Source organism: Crocodylus siamensis, chromosome 2 (genome assembly GCF_052110815.1).
Source record: "Crocodylus siamensis isolate JL-2025a chromosome 2, ASM5211081v1, whole genome shotgun sequence".
In the NCBI taxonomy this organism is placed as follows: Eukaryota; Metazoa; Chordata; order Crocodylia; family Crocodylidae; genus Crocodylus; species Crocodylus siamensis.
The window spans coordinates 213,181,954-213,195,838 of record NC_143396.1 but is presented as its reverse complement, the minus strand read 5'-3'; the positions used below and the strand labels follow the sequence as shown (position 1 = coordinate 213,195,838).

Here is a 13,885-nt window from a genome sequence, read left to right as displayed (position 1 = left end):
GGTATGAAAACCAGAATACTTGTTTATTGTAATGACTAGTGTTTTGAAAGCAAGCAAGCATAATCTAAAACTGCACCCTGCGGGGAGTGGGTGGCCTGGTGAGGCCCTCGGTGGTACAGGATCTTCTAGGAAAATGCCAGACCTGTTACCACCCTGGTGGAAGGCAGGTTGGGGTGTCCCAATAACCCCTAGCCCCTACATCACTATGGGTAGCAGTTGGGGCCAGGCATAGCTATGAACACCTGAGCCCCCACTGGGGAGGGAAGCCCCATAGCCCCAGTGATGGAGTGAAAGATGTGGATCCCCAGTAAGGGTAGGCCCCAGTGTGAGGGGTCAGATGTGGAGCCCCAGTGTATAGAGTTGCCTCAGGAGGGGCCAGGGCAAGCTTGGCTCTGGTCAGGTAATTGGCTAGCCACTACTCTGGTGAGGGTCATGGGAGAGGCCCAAAAGATGGTATGTCTGCTACCTGAGTTGTGCGCTAGATAATGCCTATGGCCAAAGGGGCCTGCTCCAAGAGGCAGCAAAGTGGTAACTGTGAGATGGAGGTGGAGTGTGAGAGGCCATAGTGAGAGGAGGGCGGTATGAATGCATGTGTGTCTGAGGCCTGACAATGCGGGCTAAGCTTGGTCCGGCCATAGGCCGGGAGCATGGTGTCACTTGGATGCCATCTGTGAGGCTTGGGCTGCAGTGTAGGGGAGGAACAGAGCCAAAGATAGAGCCCCCTGGCATCAGGCAAGAATGAGCAACCTCCCACCTAATTGGAACCAATTAAGAAACAACAAGGTGTGGCAGAGGAGTGAGGAAGGTGGTTGGCCCAGGAATAGGTGGGTGGGCCAATGACAGACCGGTCCCAGGAAGACCTCCTCTTATAGTTAGACCCTTCAAAAATATGTCCATTCTTTCTTTATTTAACTGTAATGCCTTAACATACTTTCTCTGAAATGAAACATAACATTGTACATTGCTAAACATTTAGCATGACACTCCTCATTCAAGGCAACATCTCAGTATGAAGAAAAGTAACTGTGAATGGTCTACAAATATTTAGAGATTGGTGACGTATGATAATGATGATGTTATAAAACGTATCATGTTACATAAAATGTACTACATAATTTTCAGTTGTTGCTATAAGAAAACAATTAAATAAAAAAAAGGCAACTTGGTACAGCTCCAGATATCCAGGCCAATACTTGTCTAGACTTGAAGTCCTCAGTGGTGGCAGCAGTCCCTCAATACAAAGATGCCAGTCATTCAGTAAATGATGAGTCTGGAGATGATTGATGAGGCCAATCTGAGATCCTTAAATTTAGATGCAGACATGGCAATTAGTTCCAGAAGGAAGGAGAAGATCCTGGTGATGTCAGGGCTACAGCTCTATCTCTTCATCACTCTCATCTATCTGCCTCCATAATGAGGCAAATTTACTCAAAATGATTGATGCCTGTTCCTACATCAGTGTCACTGGGCACAAATCAGTGCTCAAGCCTCCCAAATATTGTTAATATTATTTTTCCCCCCCAGTTAGCTTTCAAGGTGTTCTTGAATCTCTTCTTTTGCCCACCACCAGAGTGGTGATCCTCAGTATGTTAAACATATAGGATCTGTTTGGGGAGCCAGTTGTCAGACATCCTTGGCACGTCTACATGAGAAGCTTTACTCAAAGTTAGAGCTAATTACTGAGCAGTACGCATCACTGTCTACACATGCAGATGTGTACTTCACAGTAATTTGCTCTAATCAAAAGTAAATTTGCTGTCAACTACTTACTCCAGAGTAGCACACATGTAGACACCGGCCTGGGAGCAAATGTGCTTCTGGTCAGCAAGGGGCAGGAGATTGTTCCCTACTGTGGGGGTGGGGTCTACCACTGAAGCCCGGGCAGGGACTATATTTCCCTGCCCCTGCATCAGGGAGCTCCCAGCTCCACTTCCTGATTGAGGAGTGGGGGTTGGGAGACAGTTGTCTCCTGGCCCCATGCTCCCTGCCAGCCCCTGAGCTAGCACCTAGGGGGTGCTTAGAGCTCCCTCTGGCTGCTGCAGTGGCCCAGTGTAGGTGCCACAGGGAGTGAGAGAAGTCTGCTTCTAGGAGCAACAAATCTGCTTCAGCCTCCCTACATGTATAGACATGTGCCCAGGAGAGTTTACTCTAGATTACTTTACTCTAGAGGAAACTGTTCCCAAATTATTTGTAGGTGTAGATGCACCCCCTTCTGACATGTTAGGTTCAAAAGAGCTTCAATGCCGGTGGTGTTTCCTTGAGCCAGAATACTGGCATTTATTCTCTTGTCTTTCCAATTAATATCTAATGAAAGCTTTTTAGAAGAAATTGTTGATAGTAATGTTCCAAATTTTCAGGTGTTTCCAGTATGCCATCCAAGTTTTACACTCATATAATGAGGTAGGGATTACAACAGGCTGGTAGATGAGAAGTTTGGTTTTTGTTCTAATGTCATCTTTACCAAAGACATGAGTTTCAAGATGTGCAAAGGCAGAAATCATGCCTTGATCTTGAATTAAAGAAATACCTGGTCATTCAGGCTGGGGACTCCAAGACAATTAGGCATTATGCTAATTACATAATCACTCCTCTGTGCTCTTGGCTTTAGAGACTGACATGTCTTAAACATGCTAGCCCAGTGAGCTGTTCTGATTTATAAACCCATATAAAAAGCTAACTATACATATTGGGAGCTAGTTAGGTTATGATAGCAATGCTTAGACAGTCTCAGTTTCTTTAATGAGGTCTTTATCTCCACAGTTACGATAACATTCAACACAACACTTAGTGAACTTCAAATTAGCTGTAAGAAAAGCAGCAAGCCAAGCTAAGTTACAGGTATAGTTCTGAAAGGCGAGCAGCTTTGAAGTAACTAAGAATATGGACAAACATTCCCTTAGTGACTTCAAAGAAGAAGGGGGCTGATGCTTGGCACTATGTAACAGCAGTAATGCCATAACTATTATGTGGGCATGAGCCTGCAGTGATGGGCATCTAGGCAGGCCTTTCCAGCTTTAACCCTGCTTCATCTGGGATCAAAATTGAGCTAATTTTGCTTACTTGTATCACTACAGGACCATGATGACATCAGTTATGCTAAGATTAAAAAAGCAAATAAGATTCAAATAGTAAATATAGTTGAAAAACTTATGTGAAAAAATGCTGTTAATTAACCTTAAACAGCAAACGTAAATTATTTTCGTATTGGAATGCCAATTTGCTCTTTTTTATTCTGCCTATTATAATGAACACTATTTTAAATCTGAAGTGGATTGTCAGAACAACAAGAAAAATCACCGTTGACTAGGTGCTATGTGAAATAGTTGATGGTATTAAACTGACCTACCAAGCTGGTATTAAGCTGCCCAAAGCAACTTGCAGATAGGGGGGACAAGAGGTAAATTTCCGTCTAAACCTTGTAGTTCATCTCCAGCTCCACTTTGAGATCAGTTACTCTGTGGATAAATAGAAGACATCATTATTCAGGATTGTCAATCTAGCAACTGTTCAAAATAATAAGTTCACCTGTTAGAAAGGGGAATATGAAAAGTAAGGAAATATGAAAAAGAAGAGGGAAGAGGAGTAGGAAAAAGGAGAGGAGATATCCAATGATTGTGAGATCTGATAAATTGCTACCTAACGTGCGAAATCCAAAGCAGTTCAACCTGTACAGAGCTCAGATGGTTGTGAAACAAATTAGGATGAAAATTCTGGCTTCTGAGGCAAAGAACAAATACGAGGTTTTTACAAGTAATAGGAAAGATAGTGATGGGGGAACAGAATCATTCCCCACCTTAGAATCCAATGTACAATTTTGAAAATGTGTACCACAGTAACTTGTGTCTTTTCAGAGATGAAAGTCAATCAGTTGGGGACTTGGAATGGTCCGAACCACTGGAAGTATAGGAGATGAGCTGTATTCTTTATGACATAGTTCATTTTTCAAAAACATGTGTAAAGTGGCTATACCCAACTTGATTTATTTCATTAAGATTGCTTTGCTATTTTCTCTTTCTTATCTTCTTATTTGTGTCACTCTTCCTTGTTAGTAGATGCTCATATTTTGTCAACATGCAAGCCACTATTCCTGAGCCTACCTCTACTTTTCCACTTCAGGACCTAACAGAAATCTACTTCTGGATTCAGCTTTGTAATGTAATAGACTGTGGAGTTCTTCCTTCACAGTCTGCTTTCCAGTTCTGATGAGTTTGGGGACTTTTCTGGCTGTAGTTAGAAAAGGAGCACTTTATGGTAATTATGCTGTTAACCTTCAAGTGACTAAGTAACCTTCAAAGACTAATCATCTCCTGCTAATATGACCATGCGAGATTATGAAGTAGCTCTCATTCAAAAACCAAGGTTAATGTCCAGCAAACTGGTGAAGTAAACGAATAAGTAAGGGAAAATTTATCGGTGCTTGGAAAATTATTCATTTTCAAAAATGTGAATCCCTAAATCCTCATCAACATCCAAATGTCCAAAACTGGGGAAAAAATATATTAGAGAATACTGTTTAGTCCATTTACTGTGAGTAATAATAGTCTTATGTTGATTTATGGAGAGATTAATTTAAGTGAACTGTCTTTCTGATATAGAAACATTGAGCTCATAAGGAATTTCTGCACTGACAGTGGAGTTATTTCTAGAATGGTTCAAACTGCTGCAAATGAATAATGAGAAAGATTGACTGCAGGATTTTACTACTTAGTCCTTAGTTTAAGACGTATTCAAATGAAATTTAGGATCTTGGCTCATTTACACCAACATTTCTGTCCTTTTTTCCTTAACATTTTCAAATTTGGGTGGCTAATAATTTCAACATCTAAATTTCATTTAGTCATGTAAATGTGAAATATCTATTTATGGGCCTTATGTCAGGTCATAAAATGTTGGCCTTGGGATTTTTTTTTCTTTTATGTAGGGCCTGATCCTGACTTCCTCAGGTACAATTTCTATATTTTCATTATTCCTGTGCCTGTATAAATGGGATCACAATTGGTTCATCGGAATTTGAAATACTTTTTTAGTAAAAGAACGTGAGGTTTTACTATCTTTTTGCAACAAATATACAAGGTATGCTTCCATTAAAGACAATGGAGTTGCAGTGATGTAATACTGATATAAGTAGTGCCAAATCAGAAGGCTTTAAAAATTCAGGATTGAAATGACTGGAGCTCCACTGCTCTTTAAAAATTTGGGATTAGGCCCTGATATTTTCTGCCCTGTTTGGAGTCAGCTGTTTCATGTTACTACAGTAATATTTACCTTAAAGCAGAGCATTCCCCAAAATATTCATGAAATAGCTTGACCCCAGTATTTAACACACAGAGGGTTCATCTACATGGGAGTCTTTACTGTGCAGTAGCATAGTTTACTGTTCAGTAAGCATGAGCACCTGCATATGCACATGCTTACCACGCAGTTGACTTCACTACTTGTGAGTAAATTTGTTACCTGAAAATGCAAATAGCAAATTTACCCTAGTGTACTTTCTGTGCAGTAACACGTGTGTAGATGCCAACTGGGAGAATATTTGCTCCCAGTCAGCCCTGCCACAAAGAACCCAGCCTAAGCTCAGTCCCATAACCCCAGGGCTGGGAGCCTCTATGGCAACTCCAGCCACAGGGCCTTTAAAAACCTGAAGGCATTTTGAGCCTTAGAGCACAACAAAAGGGAACCTGGGGGACTCTTGGCCTCTGCTGCCATGTGCTACCTGTGCCAGCCTGCCCGCACCCTGGTGCCACTGCCTAGTATGACAGTGTCACACGACTCCCCAGGCCCATGCTGCCCAGGCTGCTGTAGGCTCCTGCCAGTACCCAGACCCAACTAGAGCCAGCTCCTGGCCACTGGGAACATCTCCAGATTTTTGCAGCCAACCCTGGGCAGCCTGTCCAGAGTCTGTAGGTTCTGTGGGGCGTTGCCTCACTGCATGGCTTCTAGTCTCATGTTCTGTCCCTGTGTTGGGCACTACAGGCAGCTGCCCAGTCCCAGAAAGCCATCGTCAGACCCCCAATGGTATCATCACCAATGTCATATGCCACCACCAGGGGCCCCAACTGGTCATAGGAGAAGAGTGGTGACCTTGTGGCACTGTGGGTCAAAGCAGAAGTGCAGCACCAGTTTGTATGAGGTGGGCACTCCAGTGCCCATATCTGAGGGGCTGTTAAGTCAGATGCGGGAGAACAGGTACAACCAGCTGTTGTGGTAGTGCATAAAGGTGAAGGCTTGGTGGGCACAGTGAGTCACCGTCACTGACTACAGTCTTTGGTCAGTGTGTGCCCACAAGTCCATGACCTTTATGACATCCTTGTGCCATGAGACCCAGGCTGCAGCTGTGCTGTGTATAGCAGAATGGAAGGCCTGCCTAAGTCCCCTCAGTAACATCACTAGGAGAGGGCCCCTCAGGGCACCAGCAGCCTTCCCTTTGAGCTCCCCACATGCAGCTTTCACCAACAGCTTGGGGAGGACAGGCGAGAATCTGCCCTGACAACTCTGCAGCCTCAGACCCAGCCACAAGGTGCAGCCAGCCATGTAACTACTGGCCACAAACAATGCCAGCTCCTCCCCTGGAGCAGGGCCCTGGCTAGGCACCTACGTGCTGCTCTCCTCTTACAAATGATTCCACTGGGAGCTGCATGCCATCACTGCCATCTGGGACTCCCTGGAGCCACTGGGCACAACAGCCCCACCCACATTGTAAGGCTTTCTCCCCTCGCACCCCCCGTCCAGCCTGGCCACACTCCCCTGGCCCCTGGGTTCTGCCACCACAACATGTAGGGCAGCAGGAGACAGCACAAAACTTTATTGAACAGTCTGTTCCCCTGCAGTTGGAAAGCATGGGCTTCTCACACACTGAGGAACATATTGATGCCAGCAGTGATATCCTCCTTGGCTGCAGGGGACAGGAAAGTGTATCACAGCCATAGGTAACCCTCCAAGTGGTGGCAGAGGTTGTGGTGCAGCCCAGGCTTACCCCCACACAATTAAAGCTCATGGTCCTCTGCCAGGTGTGCAAGTTTGCCCAGGGCACAATGACAATCAATAACAGCAAGGCATAGTGGATCTGGCACCCCTCAGTCCATGGAAACATTTCCTCATGCAGTGCCTTGGACACACATAGCTATGTGGGGGATGCTTGGAGTACAGCACCAGAATGGGGGTGGGTGGCTGGTCTCAGGGCACCTCCCCAGAGAGGTCCCTGCAAGGACGGTGAGGCTATAGGCACTACATGTTCCAGTCACGTGGAAGCCCCATTCCCCTCTCTGCCTTACTGCCATAGGCTTGGCAGCAGCACAGGAGACAGCCCAGCCTACAGGCCGCGGAGCCATGGCAGCAAGCGCTGCTAGGAGCCTGGCCTGTCCTGGCCTGTGAGCCAGTGGCCCACCAGCCCTAGGGGAGTGAACGGGGGTGGGGAGGAAGGGGCTTGGCCAGTGGCTGCCTGGACAAACAACTTAGCCTGGTCCTTGAGCATCCATGCACACTGAATCCCTGATTTGAGGCCGGGAAGCACACAGCTCCTGGTACAGAGCATCTTATTTCCTACACCTGCATGTGCCATGGTTGGCAGCTAGGATGGGGCCTCAGGGTCACTGCCACCCACAGCTGGGGTGATGGGGTTGTGGCAGCTCTGTAGGAGGAGAACCCAGGATCTGACCCTCCTTCTGGACTGGCTTGTGATGGTTACGGAGGACTGACAGGTGGATGCACAGATGTGGGTGGAGGACATTGCCCATCAGGACAGGTGGTGAGCAGAGGACATGCCTATAAGGACGTGTGGGACTGGTATGAGGAAGCATGGAACTGGGATGAGGAGGTAAGGGACTGGGGAGACCGGGAGTTCAGCATGCAGCTCCTCATCTACCCTGGAGCACAAGTGCATGGAGGTCCTGTGGGACTAAAGCATGTTCTTAGCCAGGGCAGCACAGGCCATTAAGGAAGACTGCCCAATGCTGGACACTGTCCTAGCCTTGGCAGTCACCTTCATGTTTCCTGCTTCCCTGCCCCTAGCCCCTCATGACCCCTGGAAGCTACCTGCTGCCCAGCAGCAGGCCTCTTCATTAGCCTGGGCAAGGGTTTAGTGCCACTGTCACCAGCCAGGAGGCCTCGTCCCTGCCAGACTCACCCGCCACCCATCCCCCCCACCTGGGCCCAGCACTACTGTTCATCCCAGCTTCACATGGGCACAGAGCCAGATCTCCTTGGAGTAGGTTTAGGACTGTGCTCTGGCCCTGTTGGCCTTGGCCACCAGCTGCAAGAGGGGGAGCTGCCGGCACAGGGAGACCAGTGGCCACTGTTAACCCTGGGTGAGCCCTCTGCTCACCAGACTCACCATGGCATGTGCACCCATGTGGGGAGGGTCAGAGACTTGGGAGCTGGCCACCTGTCCCCAGGATCCACCCCCTAGGTTTCCCCACCCCACAACTGCCCACTCCAGGAGAGCACATAAACAAACCACATTATAATATTTTGCATGGGCAAGTGGCTGTTTTATTTTTGGTAGGTGGGTGGTAGAGGATCTCTGTTGTGGGGATGGGAGGGAGAGGTGGGGGTCTGTTTGTGTTTTTCTGAGAAATGTCTGCACTGAGTATGGTGCTGGGGATAGGGGAATGGGTGGTGGTGGGGCCGGGGATCTGTGGACATCTCTCCAACCAGGCTACAGCAGGGAGTACAGCAGAAGGTGGTTGGCCAGAACTTCTCACACCCAGTGTCCTGGCCTCCACTGGAGGGTGTGGGGCTTGGCTTGGGCCTTCATTGAGGGGGAGGGCAGGGGCAGTGTTGCTATCACTGCCACTGCAGCTGGTGCTCCAGCTGCCAGGCATCCTCTGCCCACTGCACCTCCTCTGTCCTGGCCTTGTGAAATGGCTGCCCCCAGGAATAACAGATGTTATGCAGCACACAGGCTGTGACAATGACACAGGGGATGTTGTCCTTGACCACTTCAGGTGGGAAGTGAAGGTTCACTGGTGTCCCTTGAGGTGTCTGAAGGCACACTACACCAGGGTAAGGGTCTGGCACCACTTAAATTGGGCCCGGTGGAGGTCCAGCTGACTGGTGTAGCGCCACATGAACCAAGGCAGGAGTGGATAGGTGGAGTCCCCATTGAGAAGGGCCAGGACGACTATGGCACCCAGCTGACAGTCCAGTACCCCTGGCGTGAAGCAGCTGTTCTGCACCAAGGCTGTCAGGGTGGAGTTGCAAAACATATGGGCATTGTGTGCACTCTCCTCCCAGGCAGCACTCATGTTTGTGAAGGCACTTCAGTGGTCAACGAAGGCTTGGGGCACAGTGAAGTGAAAACCCCTCCAGCTCCAGGAGCAGTATCCTGGAGCTTACGGAGCCTCACTGGGGCAGGCAGTGGCTCCTCCCTGATGCGGGGGAGTGGAGCACTTCTCTGGAGCCAGGGAGCCCATGCCAGGCTCTGGCTCCAGCCACCAACTCAAGCCCCTAGCCCCCGGCCCTAGCCACCACTCCCCGGCTCCTGACTCCCAGCTCCAGCCCCTGGCTCCCAGCTCCCAGCAGTAAGTGTCCCACCCCAGACTGAGTCGACACACCCATGGATTGCTGCTCCGTAAAGGGAACATAGCTCCCACCCCCAAATTACAATGAGACAAATCAATTACAACAATACAAGCTGCCATAGTTTAAAAGCCAGTGGTACTGTAGCCTACCAACTCTGTATAACCATCAAATACAGGTGGAAAATGACTGAGGGTGCATCTACGTGTCACCTTACAGTGATGTAGTGATCATGTGGGTCTACACATGATCGCCAGCTATGTAACCATAACAGCATACTCCCCAGTTCTAGTGCACTGCTATGGTGATACAGCTGTGAAATCTAACTGTGTGCCACATGTACAGCTCAGTAACTTCCAAGAGGAAGTACTAAAGAATGGCACTGTAGCAAAGTCACCTTATGACAATGTGTAGATGCACCCTGAGGGATGCTGCAGAAGTGGCACAGAAGGCCTTGCCTAGGAAAACAATGAGAAAAAGAATCTCTGGGAATTGTGGGGAGAGGAGTTCTTTATGTTTTGTTTAAGTATTGTCTTGCAGAAAAAAAGAAAACTGCTCTGAAACAGATCTGGGTATTATTGAATTCTTTCTGGGCTGGTTTCCATAATTCACTGAATTAAAAAGAATATTCACAATTCAAACCAGCAAATTGTGCTACCTCCCTTCTCTGCCATTCTTATCACTCAGTTTATTACCCTAATAATATGCGCTGATTTTCTCAAGGCCCTTTAAAATGCTATTTGACTTTGATACAGAATGCTAAATGAAAAACCAAACAACTTTTGGCTTGGTGTAAATAGATAACCTGTACATTGTATAAGGAACAAAAAGTTTGTCTTTCCTATGCTCCTCCTCTTAGGTCTTTTCTAAGCAGAATGGACATTTAGTATTTTCATAGTTTCTAGGGTCAGAATAGACCTGAGTAGATCATCTAATCCGACCCCCTGTAATGGCAGGAAAGAATACTGTGGTCAAACAACCCCAGCAAGGTGTTCATCTAACCTCCTCTTAAAGAACCCAGGGTAGGACTCAGTAACACTTCTCTTGGAAGTAGGTTCCAGATCCTAGCTGCCCTGACCGTGAAGTAGCGCCTCCTGGTATCGAGCCTAAATCTACCCTCTGCCAGCTTGTGACTGTTATTCCTGGTCACTCCTGATAGTGCTTGGGGGAACAGGGACTTCCCCAGTGCCTGCTAGTCCCCTCTGACTAGTTTGTAACAGGCCACTAGATCCCCCCTCAGCCTTCTCTTATGGAGTCTAAACAGGTTCAGGTCCTGTAGCCTCTCCTCATAGGGCCTGCCCTGCTGACCCCTGATCATGCAAGTGACCCTCCTCTGGACCTTCTCCATGTTGTCCACATCACTCTTGAAGTGCGGCACCCAGAACTGGATGCAGTACTCCAGCTGCGGCCTGACCAGTGCCATATAGAGGGGGAGTATCACCTCCTTGGACCTGCTTGAGATGCATCTCTGGATGCATGACAATGTATGGTTGGCCTTCCTGACTGCATCCCCACACTGCCAGCCCACGTTCATCTTGGAGTCAATGATGACTCCAAGATCCTTTTCCACCTCTGTACTGACAAGAAGGGAGTTCCCCAACCTGTAGGTATGGTGCCGGTTGTTGCTCCCCAGGTGCTTCACTTTGCCTGTGTTCAATCCCATCCTATTCTCATCCGCCCCTCCTGTAACCTGTCTAGGTCCAATTGCAACCTATTCCTCCCTTCTAGCATGCCCACATCCCCCACATCTTAGTGTCATCAGCAGATTTGAACAGGGTGCTTTTTACCCCCTCGTCCAAGTCGCTGATGAAGATGTTGAACAGCGTGGGCTCAAGGACTGAGCCCAGCAGAACCCCACTGTCCACATCCCTCCAGGCTGAAAATGACCCATCCACCACCACTTTCTGGTTGCGGCCCTCCAGCCAGTTGGCAACCCAATTGACTGTGTAGGTGTCGACACCACAGTCCCCCAGTTTTTTAATGAGAACAGGGTGAGAGACAGTGTCGAAGGCCTTCCGAAAGTCCAGGGAGACTATGTCCACTGCTACCCCTGCATCTAATGATTTGGTGATCTGATCGTAGAAGGCCACCGGGTTGGTCTGACAGGACCTGCCACTAATGAGCCCCATGTTGGTTGCCCCTAATCATGAAATTCCCTGCTGGCCCCTCGTGGATACACACCAGAATAATTCTCAAAAAGCTTGCCCAGGATCGAGGTAAGACCATTTGGCCTATAGTTTCCCGGATCCTTCTTCTTCCCCTTTGTGAATATGGGAACCACATTGGCCCTCTTCCAGTCCTCTGGAACCATACCAGAGCACCAAGAGTGCTCATAAAGCCATGCCAGGGGTCCTGCAATGACCTCAGCCAATTCCCTCAGTACTCTAGGGTGGCGAACGTCCTGACCAGCTGACTTGAATACATCCAGTCCCTCCAGAAGTTCCCTAACTAGTTCCTTACTAACCCTTGGTCTAGGTGAGCCTCCTCTGGGGCCTGAGAGGGACCCAGCGGGGGGGTGACTGTTCCAGTCCCTCCTTAGGAAAATGGAAGCAAAGAAATAGTTAAATATGTTGACCGAATTTCCTAACGTGTCCTGCAGGGGCCCCACATTACCCGGAACCTTTTTAGCCCCTGTGTATTTAAAAAAGGACTTCTTGTTGTCCTTAATCTGGGAAGCTAGTCCCACTTCCATCTCCACCATGGCCTTCTTGACTGTCCCCCTGCATCCCTGAGCAACTGCAGTGTAGTCCTCCCTGGTGATGGCCCCTCCCTTCCATTGGGTGTATGCCTCCCTTTTTGCTAGGAGATGTTCCCGTATGCTTTTGGTGAGCCATGGGGGCTTATGTGCCCTCCTGCTCCCTTTGATCCATGTTAGGATTACCTCCTTTTGGGCTTGGAGGATCATATCCTTAAGGAGCTACCACTCTCCTTGGACACCTGGCTCCCCTCCCCTCCGGGACCTCAGTGCTTCCCCAACTATTCTCTTTAGCTCATTGAAGTCTGCCCTCCTGAAATCTAGGGCTTCTGCCTTGCTGTAGATCTTTGCCACCCTGCGCTGGATGATGAATTCCAGCAGGCGATGATCACTGTCGCCCAGGTGGTCGAGCACCCACAGCCCCCTCACCAGCTCATCTCCTGTGGCCAGCACCAGGTCCAACAAGATGTCTTCCCTGGTTGGGCTGTGCACCTCCTGGGTTAGGTGGAGGTCCTGCATTCTGGCTAGGAACCTACATGATCGGTCAGACCTGGCTGACTGCTTTTCCCAGTCTCCCATGATGACCACATCCTTTGACCTCACTACCTCTGTGAGCTGACTTAAGAATTCCTGGTCGAGCTCTTCGCCTTGGTTGGGAGGCCTGTAGTAGACCCGCACCATTAAGTCTCTTTCCCCTCAACTGCCTTGTATTCTAACCCAAATCACTTCAGATTGCCCCTTCTCTGATTCTTTGTTAATTGATGAGGATGTGTATTCCTCCTTAATATAGAGTGCCACACCCCCACTTTTCCTCCTATCCTGTCCCTCCTGTACAGACTATAGCCCTTGACATTCACTGCCCAGTCCTGTATTGAGTCCTACCATATTTCAGTGATCCCCACTATGTCCAGGTTGGTGTCAGCTAGCAGGAGGGTAAGTTCCTCCTGCTTGTTTCCCATACTACAAGCATTTGTGTAGAGGCATTTTAGGCCTCCTGTGGATGAGTGTACTGGCCCCCTACTTTCAGCATTACCCTGGCCCCTGTTGCTTACCTGTGAATATGTTCCGCTCATTGGTCTAGGCTGGGCCGTACTTGTGGGTGTTGCTTGGTCTGGCAGTCCAATGTTTCTTCTTCCTTTGTCTTCCCTTTCCACCAACGAGCCTAGTTTAAAGCCTGCTGGAGGAGATCTGCCAACCTAGAAGAAAACACATGCTTACCTTTAGGGGAAAGGTGTAGCCCATCCCATCAGAGCATGTCTTTTGTGATGTACCAGTCATTGTCGAGGAAGCCAAAGCCCGCCTCAAGACACCATTCACAAAGCCACCAGTTGGTCTCTTCAATGCAGATTGCGTGCCATCTTCCAAGTCCACTCACTGGTAAGATAGAGGAGAAAACCACCTGTGCTCCTGTCTCCTTTAGCATGCACCCCAGAGCATGGTAGTCCACCATCAGGCAATCAGGGCTTCTCCTAACCGCATCATTAGTACCCACATAGAATAGGACCATGGGGTAGTAATCGGTGGGCTGGCTCACGTCTTGGATCATCCCCTTCACGTCATGAATCTTTGCTCCAGGTAGGCAATAGACCTAATAATTGAGATAAACCTGTATTTCAAATTACTTTAAATAAAATAACACGAGTTCACTAGCTAATCTGAGGTTCTTAAATGTAG

The 13,885-nt window shown here is 48.4% G+C and overlaps 1 long non-coding RNA gene across 1 annotated transcript; it reads right to left on the bottom strand.

Annotated features, from left to right (window-relative positions):
• Positions 1 to 912: 912 nt before the first annotated feature.
• On the bottom strand, positions 913 to 13,350 carry LOC149871682 (uncharacterized). Its single transcript, XR_016440552.1, has 3 exons — positions 13,264 to 13,350; positions 3,347 to 3,455; positions 913 to 1,302 (listed from the first exon to the last, which is right to left on the bottom strand). It is a non-coding gene; the product is annotated as an uncharacterized LOC149871682 (long non-coding RNA).
• Positions 13,351 to 13,885: the final 535 nt, after the last annotated feature.